This window comes from Heteronotia binoei, chromosome 19 (assembly GCF_032191835.1).
Source record: "Heteronotia binoei isolate CCM8104 ecotype False Entrance Well chromosome 19, APGP_CSIRO_Hbin_v1, whole genome shotgun sequence".
Lineage (NCBI taxonomy): Eukaryota > Metazoa > Chordata > Lepidosauria > Squamata > Gekkonidae > Heteronotia > Heteronotia binoei.
In genome coordinates, this window is record NC_083241.1 from 37,414,335 (window position 1) to 37,434,702 (window position 20,368).

General features: G+C 48.7%; 1 protein-coding gene and 1 long non-coding RNA gene across 3 annotated transcripts in view; one reads left to right on the forward strand and one right to left on the reverse strand.

Moving 5' to 3' along the window:
• Positions 1–15,816, forward strand: part of LOC132587564 (uncharacterized) — a 52,727-nt gene extending 36,911 nt beyond the window's left edge. Inside the window, exons 2-3 of the long non-coding RNA XR_009556456.1 lie at positions 15,050–15,317; positions 15,569–15,816. This is a non-coding gene — a long non-coding RNA (uncharacterized LOC132587564). The remainder of the gene's footprint in view (positions 1–15,049; positions 15,318–15,568) is intronic.
• LINGO1 (leucine rich repeat and Ig domain containing 1) overlaps positions 1–20,368 on the reverse strand; it is a 156,162-nt gene that overhangs the window by 22,956 nt on the left and 112,838 nt on the right. The gene's annotated exons all lie outside the window — the stretch shown is intronic.

Consider the following 20,368-nt stretch of genomic DNA (forward strand, 5'->3'; position numbering starts at 1 on the left):
TGGAATGGCCTTGGGTCAGCCATAGCTCTCACAGAGGTTGTCCTTGAAAGGGCAGCTGCTGTGAGAGCCCTCTCTGCCCCACCCACCTCAGAGTGTCTGTTGTGTGGGGAGAAGATATAGGAGATGGTAAGCCGCTCTGAGTCTCTGATTTGGAGAGAAGGGTGGGGTATAAATCTGTAGTCGTCTTCTTCTTCTTCAAGCCTCTCTTCCATCTATTGGCTGAGGTCCCTCCCCTTCCTGGTCCCCACTCCTCCACTTCCACCTGCTGGAATGGCCTTGGATTATCCATAGCTCTCATAGGAGTTGTTCTTGAAAGGACAGCTGCTTTAAGAGCTCTCTCAGCCGCACCCATCTCACAGGGTGTCTGTTGTGGGGGGAGAAGATATAGGAGATTGTAAGCTGCTCTGAGTCTCTGATTCAGAGAGAAGGGCAGGGTATAAATCTGCAATTCTTCTTCTTCTTTTATTTACATCGCAGCAAATCTGTAAAGTAGATTAGGCTTAGAGAAGCTGATCGGCTGCTCTACAGCAGGGGTGGCCAACGTTAGCTCTCCAGATGTTTTTTTGCCTACAACGAGCTGTAGGCAAAAAACATCTGGAGAGCTACCGTTGGCCACCCCTGTTCTACAGAATGCCACATGGGTGGCCCTGGGCCAGTCACCGTTCTCGAAAGAGCTCTCTCAGCCCCACCTGCCTCACAGGGTGTCTGTTGTGGGGAGAGGAAGGGAAGGCAATGGTAAGCTGCTCGAAGAATCCTTTGGGTAGTAAAGGGTGGGGTATAACATCAACTCCTCCTCCTCCAGTTTGGTGTTGTGGTTCAGTGTGTGGACTGTTATCTGGGAGACCTGGGTTTGATTCCCCACTCCTCCACCTGCAGCTGCTGGAATGGCCTTGGGTCAGCCATAGCTCTCGCAGAGCTGTCCTTGAAAGGGCAGCTCCTGTCAGAGCTCTCTTGGCCCTGCCTACTTCACAGGGTGTCTGTTGTGGGAGAGAAAGGGAAAGGAGATTGTGAGGTGCTCTGAGATTCAGAATGACGGTTGGGGTATAAATTCAATATCATCATCATCCAACTTCAAATCTGAACCAAGCCTACCAGTTTGATCCCCTAGTTTAGGAGAATTCCATGAATTGGATCAGGGCTTTTTTTTTGTAGCAGGAACTCCTTTGCATATAGGGCCACCCCCCCCCTCCCCGATGTAGCTGATCCTCCTGGAGCTTACAGTAGGCCTTGGAATAAGGGCCCTGTAAGCTCTTGGAGGATTGGGTACATCGGGGGGGGGTGTGGCCTAATATGCAAAGGCGCTCCTGCTACAAAAAAGGCCTTGGATGCGGCAGATTCAAATGGCACAATTCAGGCAATTATCACCTGTGTTTGGACATATCCAGGGAACGAGCTGTCAAAGCCGACGTCCAGAGGAGAATTTTACATCAGCTGGATTTGACATTGCGAGTAGGACAGAAGCAGTTAAGAAGAGCATTTTTGTGACCTCCAGGGAAGCACAGAAAGGGCCAGGCCCACGGCAAGTGTAAATCCCCTTGGATTCAGGAGCACTTTGAGTCTCTCCACCAGCAGATTTGCTGGGCCGCCCTCCTCCCGTGTGGAAATAAATAAATAAAAGGTGAGAGGGAGAGAAAATCAATTCCTGAAGAAAGTTGTAAATGGAAGTGAAGATAAAAGCAGGGACGGGAACGCCAAAAGCCACCAAGGCTGCAAAGAGGGGGATGGACCAAACCAATAAACACCAGTTAGGATGCGGGGGTGGGGGGTGGGCACAGTGATGCTGACATCATTGTGGATTTCAGCTGAGGTAGGACCAAAGAGAATGTGACTTTGAAAGGGGTTCTTCAGACTACCTTGTGGGGGCCAAATGGAAATGCCGCGTTGACAGGGCTGCCGATTCCCAGGTGGGGGCAGGGGATCCCCCGGTTTGGAGGCCCCTCCCCCCCTTCAGGGTCATCAGAAAGCGGGGAGGGGGGGAAGGAAATGTCTGCCGGGGACTCCATTATTCCGTATGGAGACTTATTCCCATAGGAAACAATGGAGAATTGATCCGCGGGTATCTGGGGCTCTGAGGGGGGGGCTGTTTTTTGAGGTAGAGGGACCATATTTTCAGTATAGCATCCACTGCATCTCCCCAAAGTACCCCCCGAAATTTCAAAAGGATTGGACCGGGGGGGTCCAATTCTATGAGCCCCAAAAGAAGGTGCCCCTATCCTTCATTATTTCCTATGGAAGGAAGGCATTTAAAAAGGTGTGCGGTCCCTTTAAATGTGATGTCTAGAACTCTCTTTGGAGTTCAATTATGCTTGCCACACCCTTGCTCTTGGCTCCACCCCAAAGTCTCCTGGCTCCATCCCCAAAGTCCCCAGATTGGACTTGGCAACCCTACATGTTGAGAAGCAGTCAGGCTGTGAACACTAGCACTGGGAACCAACATGTTTATGTTTTCGCTAGTTGTCAAGTTTATGACGATCTGACACCAGCGTTTGGAATCAAGCAAACATTTACATTGATTCCATATCTTATATACCCTAGATGTACTAAACATAAAATGCAACACGGCTAAAATGTTAAGGTTGGGTCGTACACTTCTGTCTAATTAAGCATGCCTGAGCACAGGTTGCCTCATTACCACAATCTCCAAGAAGGAGAGCGATAGAAAACTGATTGGTTCTACCTGGGAAACTGGATAAAATTGTAGTGATATAAATATTTTCAAGGTTTTTTTCCTCCCCTAAGAGCATTCGGTTAGCAACTTGTTTCACAACTGGACACAACTGGATGCTGGACTTTAATGACCACTGGTCCGATCTAGTACGGCTGCTCTTATGTTCTTAGGTTCCACTTATAAATCTACTGCCGTGACATGGTGGAGTGTATTCTGGTGGGGTGCATGAACTTAAACTGGCCTCCCCAACATTTCTTTGAGCCTGTGGGCACCTTTGGAATTCTGATACAGGCTGATGGGCATAACTACAAAATGGCTACTGCAAGAGGTAGGAATAACTTTAAAAATATGCTGAGAAAGAGGAGGAGGAAGAGGAGGAAGGATAGAAGAGGAGGAGGAAGAGAAGAAGAGGAGGAGGAGATTGCATTTATACCCTGCTTCACTTGGAGTCCTAGAGCAGCTTACAATCTCCTTTCTCTTCCTCTCCCCACAACAGACACATTGTGAGGTAGGGGCTGAGAGAGCTCTTTTGAGAACTGCTCTTGAGAGAACAGCACTAAGAGGATTGTGGCCGACCCAAGGTCACAAATGAAGGAGTGGGGAATCAAACCCGGTTCTCCCAGGTAAGAGTCCGCACACTTAGAGCTATGGCTGACCCAAGGCCATTCCAGCAGGTGCAAGTGGAGGAGTGGGGAATCAATCCCGGTTCTCCCAGATAAGAGAGCTATGGCTGACCCAAGGCCATGCCAGCAGCTGCAAGTGGAGGAGTGGGGAATCAAACCCGGTTCTCCCAGGTAAGAGTCTGCACACTTAACCACTACACCAAATTGACACTACGGTGGCAGCCGCAACTGAAACAATGCTATTTTAAATCTGTACGGCCAATCAAACCTGAAGTGGCCAATCAGAAGCCTTGCTGGGCAAGAGCCCCACCTGACCCCACCCACTTGCTAAAAATAGTCACAGGATGCCAGGAAACTGCCAGCAGGCACCGGGGTGCCCGAAGGTGCCACGCTGGAGACCTCAACCAAAGCAATTCATAGAGTAGGATGTTCTTGGAATAGAAGCAACCATCTCCTCCCATTTTTAAAAAAATAATGCAAATTATCTTTCAGCAAATAGCTCCCGGCTCTCAATTCCAGGGGGACGCTTGCTTCAAGAGCTCTCGCGTCCAAGAATGGCTCTTGCCCCCCTTCCATCTGACCCCCTCCCCACCCGTGCACCAGACCCCCCCCCCCCTTTACATCTTCCTTCTTGCTAATTTTTGCAAAAAGGCACCTTTTGCGAAGAGCCTGGGGATCTTCCGCCGTTAATTATCTCTGGGTTCCGATTCCGGGAAGGAAGGGCACGACCCCCGGCAGCAGGAACCGTGCCTTGAGCGAGGCGGAAAGTTTAAGTAAGCTGACGGAGCACGGCCGGGGCGGGCTGACTTTTATCCAAAAAGGGGAAAGAAGCGGGGCGGAATTCCCCAAACAACATTTCGGAGTCAGCTAATAAATTGTAATCATAAATTACGTCCCTGAAGTTCACCCTTGAACCAGATGCTTGCGAGAGCAAATCTCATGTCATTGACTACAGCCGTTCTTTGGAGTGCAAAGGAAGACCTTGCCAAAGTCCTTAGGACATGAAACTGCCATAGATTGAGTCTATCAAGATCAGTGTTGTCTACTCACACTGGCAGCAGCTTTCCAGGGTCTCAGGCAGGGGTCTTTCCCATCACCTCCTGCCTGGTCCTTTTAATTGAGACGCCGGGGATTGAACCTGGAACCTTCTGCATGCCAAGCAGATGCTCTGCCATCGAGCTATGGCACCTCTCTCTATGAAGCTGCTTTCTACTGAATCAGACCCTCAGTCCATCAAGGTCAGTCTTGTCTTGTCAAAGTCCTTAGGATATGAAACCGCCATAGACTGAGTCCATCAAGGTCAGTATTGTTTACTCAGACTGGCAGCAGTTCTTCAGGGTCTCAGGCTGAGGTCTTTCCCATCACCTCCTGCCTGGTCCTTTTAACTGGAGATGCTGGGGATTGAACCTGGGACCTTCTGCATACCAAGCAGAGGCTCTCCCACTATAAGTCACGTACACATGAAGCTGCCTTCTAATAACTTAGTCCCTTGGTCCATCAGGGACAATATTGTCTACTCAGACTGACAGCTCCTCTCCAGGGTCTCAAGGTTCAATTCTTTCTCATCACCTACTGTCAGATCTTTTAACTGAAGATGCTGGGGATTGAACCTGGAACCTTCTGCATGCCAAGCAGATGCTCTACCATTGAGCTATGGCACCTCTCTCTATGAAGCTGCCTTCTACTGAATCAGACCCTCAGTCCTTCAAGGTCTGTCTTATCTAGTCAGACAGGCAGCAGCTCTCCAGGGTGTCAGGCAGAGGTCTTTCCCATCAAATGCTGCCCGGTTCTTTTAAAACATGGAGATGGCCGGGAATTGAACCTGGGACCTTCAGCATGCCAAGCTTGACCACTGAGCCAGGGTCCCAGATCAAGGTCTTTCCCATCGTCTCCTGCCTGGTCCATTTAACTAGAGATGCTGGGGATGGAACCTGGGACCTTCTGAGTGCCAAGCAGGTGCTTTACCACTGAGCCAAAGTCACAGATCAAGGTCTTTCCCATCATTTTCCTACCTGATCCCTTTAACTGGAGATGCCGGTGATTGAACCTGGGACTTCAGCATGCCAAGCAGATGCTTTACCACTGAGCCACGGCCCCTCCCTAAACACACACGAAGAAGATGACTTATGCTGAAGGAACCAGACCCTGGGTCCATCAAGGTCAGTGCTGTCTACTCAGACCAGCAGCGGCTCTTCAGGGTCTCATATGAACATATGAAGCTGCCTTATGCTGAATCAGACCCTTGGTCCATCAAAGTCAGTATTGTCTACTCAGACTGGCAGCAGCTCTCCAGGGTCTCAAGCTGAGGTTTTTCACGCCTATTTGCCTGGACCCTTTTTTGGAGATGCCGGGGATTGAACCTGGGACCTTCTGCTTACCAAGCAGATGCTCTACCACTGAGCCACCGTCTGAGGTCTTTCAGAAACACCAGCTGGGTCATTTCCGGCACTGAAGAACAGGTCTAAGCACATGCAAGGGTTGCCAGGTGTCTTCTGTCTGCCAGTGGGGGGATTTGGGGGGCATTCTAGGGGTGGGCTGGGACATTAGCGACATAGAGCATCGCCCTGATGTCACTGACTTGATATCGCTTCTGGATGTGACATCAGCTCTACTTTTGGGGCAAAACTCTATGGTGAAAAAAAAACAGCTGCAAAACCATAGAGTCTTGCCCCAAAAATGAAGTGTCACCCCAACGTTGTCAACAGAATGTCACCCCTGGAAGGGACACCAGGGCTTCGCCAATGGTGTACGGGAACCACCAGGGTTTTTTTTTGAGCAGGAATGCAGTTCTGGTTGGCTTGGCATTAGAGGGTGTGGCCTAATATGCAAATGAGTTCCTGCTGGGCTTTCTCTACAAAAATAGCCCTGGGGACCACTACTCGGGGGCGTGGTTTCCCCTGACAGCCAGCTGGCTGGTGGAGGCCCAGAGCCCACAAAATTGGGGGCTCCCCCGCCCTCACCTGGGGACAGGCAACCCTAGCACATGCTGCAGTTGGGAGAACTGATCCGGGCCCTCGTAGGGCTGCAGCACTGCATTACGTTATGGCCTGGGTCCAGGGATTTATTTTGTAGCAAGAACTCCTTTGCATATTAGACCCTATCCCCCTGATGTAGCCAGCCCTCCTGGAGCTTAGAGTAGGCCCTGTAAGAAGAGCCCTGTAAGCTCCAGGAGGATTGGCTACATCAGGGGTGTGTGGCCTAATATGCAAAGGAGTTCCTGCTGCAAAAAAAAAGCCCTGCCGGAGCCTAACTCTAGCCTCTCCGATTTGGATTTTAAATGCAGGCCAGCGTCAGGCCTTTCAGATGCAGCCCTCCCAGCGACACCAGCTAAATCAAATTTTATTGAACTCAACGAGGTTTCAGAGATAAAGACTCTGGGTTGACAATAAATATTTAACAACCTTTTCCCGCTGCTAAGAGACCAGCTTCCATAGACCTGGGCTCTGCGCGAAGTATTCCTGCAGTTATCTGCAAAGTGGTGAAACAATAAGGGGAGAAAAGAATCTTTCATTTCCAGCGTGTTGCTGTCTCTTCCCTCTCGCTCTGTTTTATTTCTCGGGGTCCGTTCCCCTCCGCCCTCCTCCACGCCACCTCTGTTTTTCATGCAGAAGAGCTCGCTGACATTTGAATAGGTCAGGCACATGAGACCCGTGCGTGCACACAGATCCGCGGATCAGAAGGAGGGGATGGAGTAATAGCTCTTGTTTCCTAGAAACATCATCACTGACTCTAAGTGAGCACAGCCGCACAGATTGATAGGGACAAAGCCACCATAAACTGTGTCAATGGTAGTCTTCCTTATGTCTCTACAAATCTACCCTGGAGACAGCAGAAGAACATAAGAAGAGCCCTGCTGGATCAGATCAGTAGTCCATCTAGTCCAGCCTCCTGTCTCATATGGTGGCCAATCAGTTCTTCTGGAGGGCTAACAACAGGGCAGAGGCCAAGGCCTTGATAAGAACCTCAGAAGAGCCCTGCTGGATCAGACCAGTGGTCCATCTAGTCCAGCATCCTGTCTCACGCAGGGGCCAACCAGTGCCTCTGAAGGGCCAACAACAGAGCATAGAAGCCAAGGCCTTCATAAGAACATCAGAAGAGCTCTGCTGGATCAGACCAGTGGTCCATCTAGTCCAGCTTCCTGTCTCACACAGAGGCCAACCAGTTCCTCTGGAGGGTCAACAACAGAGCATAGAGGCCAGGGCTTCTTCCCAGGCAGCACCCCATAATCTCCAGGAATTTCCCTATTTGGAGTTGGCAATGCTAACCCACTGGAATGACATACAAGGGAGGAAGGACCCCACTGCTAGGGAAGGCAGGAGATGTACATGAACCCCACTTTTGGGTTATACAGAACTGTTCCTTAGCAGTATCCGTATTTCTGTCCAGTGCATGAACTAAACATACATTGCTGGTTTTTGTTTTTCCAGCCCAGTCTGATCGTCTGCTCAGATGGGCAGAATTTTTCCAGGGACCCAGGTGGAGTTTTTTTTTTCTTTTACATGCAAACCACGAGCTCATCCATTGAACTATGGCCCCAATCACCGATGCACATGAGAGGCTATTGTCATAAACAATTAAACTGTCCTATGCACTACGTATGCACGCTGAAGGTACCAACCTTTTGTCTGCTTTTTTAAAAGAAGGATTAACACATGCAAATGAGCAATTTGCGGGGGGGGGGATTCGGGCAACGCTTCCCTCTCTTGACACACATCATCATTTCCACCCAACATAGAAAAAGCAGCTCTTGTAGAAGGGCGCACAAACACACACACATTGTTAGTCTTGCTGAACTTGCTAAGTCCAGATTCTTTTCAGAAGTTGAACATGAACATATGAAGCTGCCTTATACTGAATCAGACCCTCGGTCCATCAAAGTCAGTCTTGTCTACTCAGACTGGCAGCAGCTCTCCAGGGTCTTAAGCTGAAGTTTTTCATGCCTATTTGCCTGGACCCTTTTTAGTTGGAGATGCCGGGGATTGTACCTGCGACCTTCTGCTTGTCAAGCAGATGCTCTGCCACTGAGCCACTGTCCCTCCCCTTAGGTTTTACCTAAGGAGGAACTTCCAATATCACTAGGGCTATCAAGTCCCCGGTCCGGGGGGAACTTTCCCTGATGTTGTCGGCGTGATGTCGTCACCCGGAAGTGATGTCATCGCACTGGCGACGGCACTCGCGGCAGCTCTAGGCATTTCCAGGAAAACTCTATGGTTTCCCCAGACTCTCTAGCCATTTGGGAGGGAAAACTCTATGGTACAATATAGCCGGAGAGTGGAGGGGACGTGGCAACCCTAAATATCGCTTCCGGCAAAATTCTGGTGCCAAGCAGAAAAAATATATTTTTAAGAAAGGCCAGATGGAACGTCAGAACTTGCCCGTCGCTGAGAAGAAGGGGAAAAAAAAATAAGGCACGCTCATATTGAGTTCTACCGGACGTTACTCAGGAGATGTATGGGTCTGACATCAATTTCCTGCCCAGGTTCGCTGGGATTGCGGGTTGGAGAATATGGCAGAATGGGCCCGCTCCAACCGGCAGGCTCTGTTTCAACCTGCCCTCCAAGGTTTCCCCAACACCTGGAGAGGCTTTTCTCTCTCCTTGGTAACCTGCCTCCACCACCTGACCTCTGCAAGGATTACCGATTAGAAGGGTCAGAACTCCCAGCTTCCCTTCCAAGCTCTGAGGCCTTGCCTCTGTGTCTCCTGCTGCCTTTGGGGACTCTACTTTATCCATTCCCCTTAGACCAGGGGTGTCAAACTCATTTGTTGTGCCGGCCAGATCTGACATAAATGAGACCCTGTTAGGTGGGCCATATATGTCAAAATGTAATGCCAGGTAGCAGAGATATAAACTTGATAAAGGATACAGAGAAACACAGTTAAATATTTTATATATCTCCTGTGCGATCGAGGGAATTGGGCAAAGGCAGCTCTGGTTCTTTCCCTCCCTCTCCAAAGGATGAAGAGGGGATGGAGCCTCAGTCAACAGAAGGAAAAGAGGCTTGGCTCAGTAGCTCTGCTGTGAGATCGGGAGAGCCTGTCAAAGCAAGCTCTCTCTCCCCCCCCCTTCCTCCCCAAGTGAGGAGCCTCAACCAATGGAGAAAATAGAGGCTTAGCTCTGTAGCTTCTGTGCGATTGAGCAAGCCTGGCAAAGCAAGCTGTGATACAGAAGGAAGCAAGAGAGAGGGAGATGAAAGCAAACTTGCTTGCGGGCCTGATAGGAACCCTCCAGGGGCCTGATTTGGCACCCGGGCTGCACGTTTGACTCCCCTATCTTAGACCTGTCATCAGTCTTCATTGCTTGACAGCTAGTTGCATAAATAATCAGCAAGTTAATCAGTCCGCCAGTGATTACAAATTAAACCTGCATTTCCTCAAACATTATCACGTTGTGTTCATTTGTGTCCTCCTCCAAGTTATTGCACCAATGTGTGTTTTAGCGCAGTCTTTTGGAACCTGTAGTTCCCTCCCCCACAACTTAATTACCTAACTCGACCATCCATGACCCTGGGGGAGAATTGCCCCTCCCCCCCGCCGTGTAGATGCAAAAGCATCAGGAGAAAATTAATGCAGTCACCAAAACGTGCTGTGCAACCACAAAACTGTCCAGCAGCTGCCCAAATTGGATAGCATGGAGGCACAGAGATCTGAGACTTGGTTCGCGAGTGACTGCTACTGCTAAACGTGCTACATTCGCCTGCCAAACTTTTCACCGCGAAGTTGGAGCCATCCCTTTAGGTGACTCTTCAGTAGGGTTGCCAGGCCTGACTCAGGAAATGTCTGGGAATGTGGGGGTGGAGTCAGAGGACTTTGGGGGTGAAGCCAGGAGCAAGATTGTGACAAACACCATTGAACTCCAAAGGGAGTTCTGGCAGTTGCATTTAAAGGGACTGTGCCTTAAATGCTTTCCCTTCATTGGAAAGATGGGGGCAGGTACTTTGGGAGGCGATAAAATTGGACTCCCTGGCCAATATTTTTGAAACTTGGTGGGAGGTTTGAGGAGAGGCATCAGATCCTGTGCTAAGAATCTGGTGTCTCTATCTCAAAAAATAGCCCTTCCAAAGACCCAGAGACCCATGAATTGATTCTCCGATATAGCCCATGGGGACCGATCACCATAGGGCAGGGGTGGCCAATGGTAGCTCTCCAGATGTTTTTTTGCCTACAACTCCCATCAGCCCCAGCCAGCATGGCCAATGGCTGGGGCTGATGAGAGTTGTAGGCAAAAAACATCTGGAGAGCTACCATTGGCCACCCCGGCCATAGGGTATAATGGAATACCCAGTGGACATCCCCCCATACACTTTCTGCTAACCCTGAAGTGAAGAGAGGGCCTCCAAACCAGGGGATCCCCTGTTGCCAACTGGGGATTGAGCAAACCAATAAGACTCACGGATTTAGTAAGAAATCCAAGCAGCCGCTACCATGAAATACAACTCTTAACACTAATAAACAGAGTAACAGTCTTTTATAAAAACCCCAGTATATTATTTCAAAAAATATTCAGTCAATACCAAATGTGTAAAGATGCAACCTCCAATGGATGCACGCACAGTCCAAAAAAAACCCAGAACAGGTAATCCTTCCAACTTGCACAAGAAATGACTCCTTTCACAAATGGATTTCTTATGTTCCAAATCTGTCACAGCACAAAATTGTCCAATTTGACTCCAAAATGTAGAAACGAGCAGACCAGGAATACAATGTCTCATTTTGCTCTTGCTTCCCCCAGCTTCTCTAAGATAAGAAATTCAATCCAAAAAGAGGAACACTCGACAAACCATCTACTTCCACAAGGTTACAAATTTTACAAATTTATTATAAAAACTGTTACTCTGTTTATTGGTGTTAAGATTTGTATTTCATGGTAGCAGCTGCTTGGATTTCCTAACCAACTGGGGATTCGGTAGGAAATCCCAGCTGCTGCTACTTTCAGTTATAGGGGTACCAGGATTGAAGCCCGTAATTTAGTTGCATGGAGTTATAGGGGTACCAGGATTGCAGTTTGTAATTCAGTTGCATGGAGTTATAGGGGTACCAGATCCCAGCTCATAATTCAGTTGCATGGGGTTATAGGGGTACCAGGATCGCAGCTCATAATTCAGTTGCATGGGGTTATAGGGGTACCAGATCCCAGCTCATAATTCAGTTGCATGGGGTTATAGGGGTACCAGGATCGCAGCTCATAATTCAGTTGCATGGGGTTATAGCGGTACCAGGATCGCAGCTCGTAATTCACTTGCATGGGGCTATAAGGGTACCAGATCCCAGCTCATAATTCAGTTGCATGGGGTTATAGGGGTACCAGGATTGCAGCTCGTAATTCAATTGCATGGGGTTATAGGGGTACCAGATCCCAGCTCATAATTCAGTTGCATGGAGTTATAGGGGTACCAGATCCCAGCTCATAATTCAGTTGCATGGGGTTATAGGGGTACCAGATCCCAGCTCATAATTCAGTTGCATGGGGTTATAGGGGTACCAGGATTGCAGCTCGTAATTCAATTGCATGGGGTTATAGGGGTACCAGATCCCAGCTCATAATTCAGTTGCATGGAGTTATAGGGGTACCAGATCCCAGCTCATAATTCAGTTGCATGGGGTTATAGGGGTACCAGATCCCAGCTCATAATTCAGTTGCATGGGGTTATAGGGGTACCAGATCCCAGCTCATAATTCAGTTGCATGGGGTTATAGGGGTACCAGGATTGCAGCTCGTAATTCAATTGCATGGGGTTATAGGGGTACCAGATCCCAGCTCATAATTCAGTTGCATGGAGTTATAGGGGTACCAGATCCCAGCTCATAATTCAGTTGCATGGGGTTATAGGGGTACCAGATCCCAGCTCATAATTCAGTTGCATGGGGTTATAGGGGTACCAGGATCGCAGCTCGTAATTCAGTTGCATGGGGCTATAAGGGTACCAGATCCCAGCTCATAATTCAGTTGCATGGGGTTATAGGGGTACCAGGATCACAGCACATAATTCAGTTGCATGGGGTTATAGGGGTACCAAGATTGCAGCTCATAATTCAGTTGCATGGGGTTATAGGGGTACCAGGATCGCAGCTCATAATTCAGTTGCATGGGGTTATGGGGTACCAGAATCGTAGCTTGTAATTCAGTTTCATTGGGTTATAGGGATAGCATGATTCCAGCTCGTAATTTAGTTGCATGGGGTTATAGGGGTAACAAGCTTGCAGCTCGTAATTCAGTTGCATAGGGTTATTGGGGTACCAGGATTCCAGCTCGTAATTCAGTTGTATGGGGTTATGGGGTACCAGAATCATAGCTTGTAATTCAGTTGCATGAGGTTATAGATATAACATGATCCCAGCTCGTAATTCAGTCGCATGGGGTTATAGGGGTACCAGGATCGCAGCTCTTAATTCAGTTGCATGGGGTTATAGGGGTACCATGATTGCAGCTCTTGTAATTCAGTTGCATGGGGTTATAGGGGTACCAGGATCTCAAATCATAATTCAGTTGCATAGGGTTATGGGTTACCAGGATCCCAGCTTGCAAATGGCATGCATGGTGCCAGCATCTCCCACTCTCCCACTTGAGATCTTCCTTTCTCAAAACCTATTTGGAACAGGGAATGGCTTGAGCAATCCATGGCAGTACGTGGCTCCTCCATTAAGGCCTGAAACATTCCTGACTCCAAAGGGAATCCCTTCTAGTGGCTGATCTCTCTTTGAGAACCAGCTGCTGTGAGTACTGAGCCAGAAGCTCCCGCTAGGCTCATAATGCTCCAGTACGCAAGTCACCGATACCCAAGCTTTGTCTAAGAAAGGTTTGGAATGAAGGTGGCAATTATGAAGCGAGCCTGGGGGGAACTCACTCATCGCTGGCTGCAAGCATATTCTGCAGTGATGGGCCATCTCAGGTAGGAAATGGAAAACGAATATGAGTGGAGGGGGGGCGGTGCTCTTTTGCTACATCGATGCTCTGCCCTTTGCTGAACAGCTGCACTGAATTTGTGCAATTCCTAGCTTGGGTAGGAAAAAAAGAATTGGAGAGGACAGCAGAAATATTTGAGGGCAAAGGAATGCTTACGTAGAGAAAGATTAAAAAGGCATTGTGTGGAGAGAGGTATTGGAGGAAATGGGACTGATTCATATTTAAAAGCAAGCAGTGCCCAGAGGTTAACTCTGAAGGACTTTGGTTCTCTTACGCTCTGGGTGCTAATGTTCCCTCGCTTAAGTATTCATGTTATGATAAAGTTCTAAGCACATGAAACCATTGGTTCATCAAGGCATGACTTGTTTTCACTGGCTGGCAGAGATTTTCTGGGATCTCAGCTAGAGATCTGTCATATCACCATGATCCTGTTACCAACAGGGGATTCCTCCTTCCAGCTTCCACTGGCCGTGGATGGTGCCACCAGTGGGAGGACAGGAAGCAGTGGTGCACCCCTCCATCATGGTTGGATCCAAAAGAGGGCCCCTCCTTCCAGCTTCCACTGGTCATGGATGGTGCCTCCAATGGAAGGACAGGAAGCAGTGATGCACCCTTCCATCATGGTTGGATCCAAAAGAGGGCCCCTCCTTCCAGCTTCCACTGGTCATGGATGGTGCCTCCAATGGAAGGACAGGAAGCAGTGGTGCACCCCTCCATCATGGTTGGATCCAAAAGAGGGCCCCTCCTTCCAGCTTCCACTGGTCATGGATGGTGCCTCCAATGGAAGGACAGGAAGCAGTGATGCACCCTTCCATCATGGTTGGATCCAAAAGAGGGCCCCTCCTTCCAGCTTCCACTGGTCATGGATGGTGCCTTCAATGGAAGGACAGGAAGCAGTGGTGCACCCCTCCATCATGGTTGGATCCAAAAGAGGGCCCCTCCTTCCAGCTTCCACTGGTCATGGATGGTGCCTCCAATGGAAGGACAGGAAACAGTGATGCACCCTTCCATCATGGTTGGATCCAACTCCCAAAGAGAACTCCTCCTCCTAGCTTCCAAGGGCCACTGGTGGCACTACCAGTGAGAAGACAATCCCCTCATTCTTCATCCAGTCAACATCAGTGGGGTTACCAGTTAGGCTTATGAGCTCTGGGTTGGGAAAAACCAAATATTTTGGGGACGGAGCCTGGAGAGGGCAGTATTTGGGGAGGGGAAGGACTTCAATACAGTATAATGACTTGAAGCCCATCTTCCAAAGTGACCATTTCCTTTATGTGAACTGATCTCTGTCACCTGGAGATCAGCTGTAATGGTGGGAGATCTCCAGAAGGTCTCCAGACCTGGAGGCTGGCAATTCTACTATCAATACTATCAGTACTTTCAGAAAGCTACCAAGCGCTTTTTCACCATATCTGGATTGCAATCAGCTGAATTTTTCCCCAGAATGTTGATCTCTTTTGTAAAGTGTCTTATTTTTCAAAAAAATGTGTGTTCCTTTGGGAGCCAGTTTTGGCTGCGAAGTGGGATAAAATACGGCAAAAACACAAACAGCTACGACCCTTATCTTCAAAACATGCATTTCTTTTATATCCGAAGTACATATTTTCTCTGTTTATGTACAGGCACTCCTCTTATAATGAGCAGAAAGGATCTCAAGCGTTCACCCTATTTTCCTCTGCGAAATGTAGTAGGGAACACAGTTTGGTCTACTGTAACTGGCAGAGGCTCCCCAGAAGAGAAACGTCTTTGTTAAGATCTACCTGAGATCTTTTAACTGGAAATGCCGGGGACTGAACCTGAGACCTTCAGCATGCAAAGCAGGTATATTATTTATGCATGTCTTCTGCTTTCTTCAAGGAGCTCAAAACGACGTACATGATTCTTCCCCACCTCCATCTAATCCACAAATCCCTGTAAATAGATGAGACCGTGACTGACTGACTGACTCAAGTTCACCTCCCAAGCTTCAAGGTCGACTGGGGCTTTGAGTCAAGATTCCAATGTCTGAAGTCCCACGCACAAAATACTACACCACACTGGCTCTTTATGGCCCCCCTCCCACGTTGCAACACCCTTTTAAAGAAACGGCAGTGAAATTGTCTGGCGTACGATAACAAATTTCAAGGTATTTCACATTCGAAAGAGGTTCTCTGGGTACTATTTTCACGGTTCAAGATAGCATACGAGTGAATTCCCTAGGACAAACAGAGGAAGTGTGTGTCCTGGTTCCTGTACCGAACGGAATAACTGCTTGGAACACCGATTGTCAAGACTTCTAGCTATACCGATTTCAATTAGAGATTGCCCCACACTTTAGATGCTGTGTTTGATATTGTCACTTCCAAAGCTGCCTTGTAATTGTTTTTTTTTTTTTAGATTACAGTGTCCAAAGGCAAACGCTTGTCCTATTTCCCCTCGCCCCCCTGTACTCTGAAGCAATGAAGCTACTGGGAGACAACGACCGGGCTGCGGAAGCACTTCCTTCCCTGCCTTCCCCAAATCCAGACTCTGCTGGTAATTTGTTTTCGTAATTTAAATTTGTACAATTATAGCAACAAAAGAGTTAGATTTCTTAGGCAGCAAAGGGAAATGTCTTCTGTGTAATAAACGTAGCCAAAGATGGATTGGTTGACTGATTTTAATGGAAAACTATTATTTATTTATTCATTCATTCATTCATTCATTCATTCATTCATTCTATAACTTATATCCCGCCCTTCCCACAAAATGGCTCAGGGCGGCTCACAGCAAACAATAAAACAATAAAACAGAGTTCAGAATTATTACATTTAAAAGTTAAAACATTTACGGTAGACATCCTCTCCCCCCCCCCCACACACACCAACCCAATTATTCATCATACTGGATTTTTCTTATTTTATTCACACGGTCTAGATTTTGCTCTGGATCTTCTGGATAGGTGTGGCCAGGGCTTTTTTTCCTAGCAGGAACTCCTTTGCTTATTAGGCGACACCCCTCTGAGGTAGCCTATCCTCCAAGAGCTTACAATAGGCCCTGCAAGAACAGCCCTGTAAGCTCTTGGAGGACTGGCTACATCAAGGGGGGTGTAGCCTAATATGCAAAGGAGTTCCTGCTACAAAAAAAGCCCTGGGTGTGGCTACTGGTTAGGGTTGCCAAATCCGGGATGTGAATTTCTGGAGGTTTTGGGGGTGGAGCCTGAGGTATGTGAGCTTTGGAATGGGGAGGGACCTTAGCAATATATAATGTCACAGAGCCTACTGTCCAAAGTGGCCAGTTTCTCCAGGGAAATCGGGTTGGATTCCCCACTCCTCCACCTGCTGCTGCTGGAATAGCCTTAGGTCAGCCATAGCTCTCGTAGGAGTTGTCCTTGAAAGGGCAGCTGCTGTAAGAACTCTCTCAGCCCCAGCTACCTCACAGGGTGTCTGTTGTGTGTGTGTGTGTGTGGGGGGGGAGAAGGTATAGGAAATTGTGACTGCTCTGAGATTCAGCGTATAGAGATTCAGAGTAGGGCGGGATATAAATCCATTAGCTGCTGCTTCTTCTTCAAGGCACTCTTGATGGTGGCTGAATGCCAGTCGATGGGCAATAGAGTTGGGATAGACAAAAGGAAGTACTTTTTGGGATGCCAGCCTCTAGGTGGGACCCGTGGATCCCCCGTGATTACCTCACAGGGTGTCTGTTGTGGGGGAGGAAGGGAAAGGAGATTGTGAGCCGCTCTGAGACTCTTTGGAGTGGAGAGCGGGATATAAATCCAATATCTTCATCTACGTCACAGGGTGTCTGTTGTGGGGGAGGAAGGGAAAGGAGATTGTGAGCCTCTCTGAGACTCTTTGGAGTGGAGGGCGGGATATAAATCCAATATCTTCATCTACGTCACAGGGTGTCTGTTGTGGGGGAGGAAAGGAAAGGAGATTTTGAGCCGCTCTGAGACTCTTTGGAGTGGAGAGCGGGATATAAATCCAATATCTTCATCTACGTCACAGGGTGTCTGTTGTGGGGGAGGAAGGGAAAGGAGATTGTGAGCCGCTCTGAGACTATTTGGAGTGGAGGGCAGGATATAAATCCAATATCTTCTTCTACCTCACAGGGTGTCTGTTGTGGGGGAGGAAGGGAAAGGAGATTGTGAGCCGCTCTGAGATTCTTTGGAGTGAAGGGCGGGATATAAATCCAATATCTTCATCTACCTCACAGGGTGTCTGTTGTGGGGGAGGAAGGGAAAGGAGATTGTGAGCCGCTCTGAGACTCTTTGGAGTGGAGGGCAGGATATAAATCCAATATCTTCTTCTACCTCACAGGGTGTCTGTTGTGGGGGAGGAAGGGAAAGGAGATTGTGAGCCGCTCTGAGATTCTTTGGAGTGGAGAGCGGGATATAAATCCAATATCTTCATCTACCTCACAGGGTGTCTGTTGTGGGGGAGGAAGGGAAAGGAGATTGTGAGCCGCTCTGAGACTCTTTGGAGTGGAGGGCAGGATATAAATCCAATATCTTCTTCTACCTCACAGGGTGTCTGTTGTGGGGGAGGAAGGGAAAGGAGATTGTGAGCCGCTCTGAGATTCTTTGGAGTGGAGAGCGGGATATAAATCCAATATCTTCATCTACCTCACACGGTGTCTGTTGTGGGGGAGGAAGGGAAAGGAGATTGTGAGCCGCTCTGAGACTCTTTGGAGTGGAGGGCAGGATATAAATCCAATATCTTCTTCTACCTCACAGGGTGTCTGTTGTGGGGGAGGAAGGGAAAGGAGATTGTGAGCCGCTCTGAGACTCTGAGATTCACAGTGGAGGGCGGGATATAAATCCAACATCTTCATCTACCTCACAGGGTGTCTGTTGTGGGGGAGGAAGGGAAAGGAGATTGTGAGCCGCTCTGAGACTCTTTGGAGTGGTGAGCGGGATATAAATCCAATATCTTCATCTACCTCACAGGATGTCTGTTGTGGGGGAGGAAGGGAAAGGAGATTGTGAGCCGCTCTGAGACTCTGAGATTCACAGTGGAGGGCGGGATATAAATCCAACATCTTCATCTACCTCACAGGGTGTCTGTTGTGGGGGAGGAAGGGAAAGGAGATTGTGAGCCGCTCTGAGACTCTTTGGAGTGGAGAGCGGGATATAAATCCAATATCTTCATCTACCTCACAGGGTGTCTGTTGTGGGGGAGGAAGGGAAAGGAGATTGTGAGCCGCTCTGAGACTCTGAGATTCACAGTGGAGGGCGGGATATAAATCCAACATCTTCATCTACCTCACAGGGTGTCTGTTGTGGGGGAGGAAGGGAAAGGAGATTGTGAGCCGCTCTGAGACTCTTTGGAGTGGAGAGCGGGATATAAATCCAATATCTTCATCTACCTCACAGGGTGTCTGTTGTGGGGGAGGAAGGGAAAGGAGATTGTGAGCCACTCTGAGACTCTGAGATTCACAGTGGAGGGAGGGATATAAATCCAATATCATCATCATCATCATTATCATTATCATCCTCATCCTCATCTCTGTCTTATGGAGATCACCTTCAGAGGGCAGCCATGCTAGTTTGCAGTACAACAGCTAGGTTCGAGTCCCGTAGCCCCTTAGAGACCAACAGTATTTTTCAGGGTATCAGTTTCCAAAAGTCAAAGTTCTCTTAATCAGAAACTGACAAAGGGAGACAATATAATCAGGGGTGCCATGGGGTGGCTGGAGGTCTCCCAGAATTACAGCGATCAGTTTCTATGAAGAAAATGGCTGCTTTAGAAGAAGATGATGATATTGGATTCATATCCCGCCCTCCACTCCGAAGAGTCTCAGAGCGGCTCACAATCTCCTTTACCTTCCTCCCTCCCCCACAACAGACACCCTGTGAGGTGGGTGGGGCTGGAGAGGGCTCTCCCAGCAGCTGCCCTTTCAAGGACAACCTCTGCCAGAGCTATGGCTGACCCAAGGCCATGCAAGCAGGTGCAAGTGGAGGAGTGGGGAATCAAACCCGGTTCTCCCAGATAAGAGTCTGCACACTTAACCACTACACCAAACTGGCTCTCCAGAGTGGACTCTACAGCATTTCCCCCCTGCTGAGGTCCCTCCTGTCCCCACATCTTATCTTCTCTAGGTTCTCCTCCTCAAATTTCCAGGAATTTCCCAACTCAGAGCGGGTAATACTAAATATAATCCAGATTGTATTGATATTGCTGAATGTTGTGATATTTCTGGTTCTCATCGAAAATTCAAGTTCCTTCTTTTTTGTCCCTCCACCCTCAGGAGGCTGTCCTTTCTCTTGACTGAACGAAGAGTGCTTTACAGAAATGACGCCTGGTTTTGAATCAATGGCCTATCGCAGGGGCAGCCAACAGTAGCTCTCCAGATTTTTTTTGCCTACAACTCCCATCAGCCCCAGCCATCGGCCATGCTGGCTGGGGCTGATGGGAGTTGTAGGCAAAAACATCCGGAGAGCTACTACTGGCCCACCCCTGGCATATCGAAAGCATTGCGTGTCAATATGGCCAACATGTCATAAACAGAAACAGGAAATCTGCCTGAGGGAATAGAAGGTGACACACTAGGCAAGACATCTGTCTGATACACTAGGGAAGACTAACGTCTGGCAACCCGCCCCCCCCCCCCCAACACTTATAACGTCACTGAGTCATATGGGGGGCACCCAGTTTTGTGCCCCCAGAAGGTTGGCACCCTAGGCAATCACCCAGTTTGCCTAATGGCAGGGCTAGCCCTTCTCTCTCTCTCACACACACACACACTCACTCACACACACACACACACACACACACACACTGAAACAGAGGCCGAGAGAAACAATACATATTCATGCATCCCTCGATTGAATCCAATCGCTGGCTTTTGAACCCTACTCATGCCTCAGCACTGAAATCCTTCAGAGGGACTCTTTGGAAAGCAGCCTGTCCAATCCACTTTGCTTCAGCCCGTTTTCGTGTCCCACTTGGGGTCCCCAGTGGAATTTGTAACATCAGTTCCACGCAAAGAGTTGCTTGAGAGCCACAGGAGAGGGACGCCTCCACCGCCAGCTCGAGATACCAGGGTCGTGGAGAGGTTGAGGGAATGATGGGGAATTGAGCTGCGGGTTCGGGGGCTCTGGGGGGGGGCTGTTTTTTGAGATAGAGGCACCAAATTTTCAGGATAGCATCTAGAGCCTCTCTCCAAAATACCTCCCAAGTTTCAAAAAGATTGGATGAGCCTATGAGCCTCAAAAGA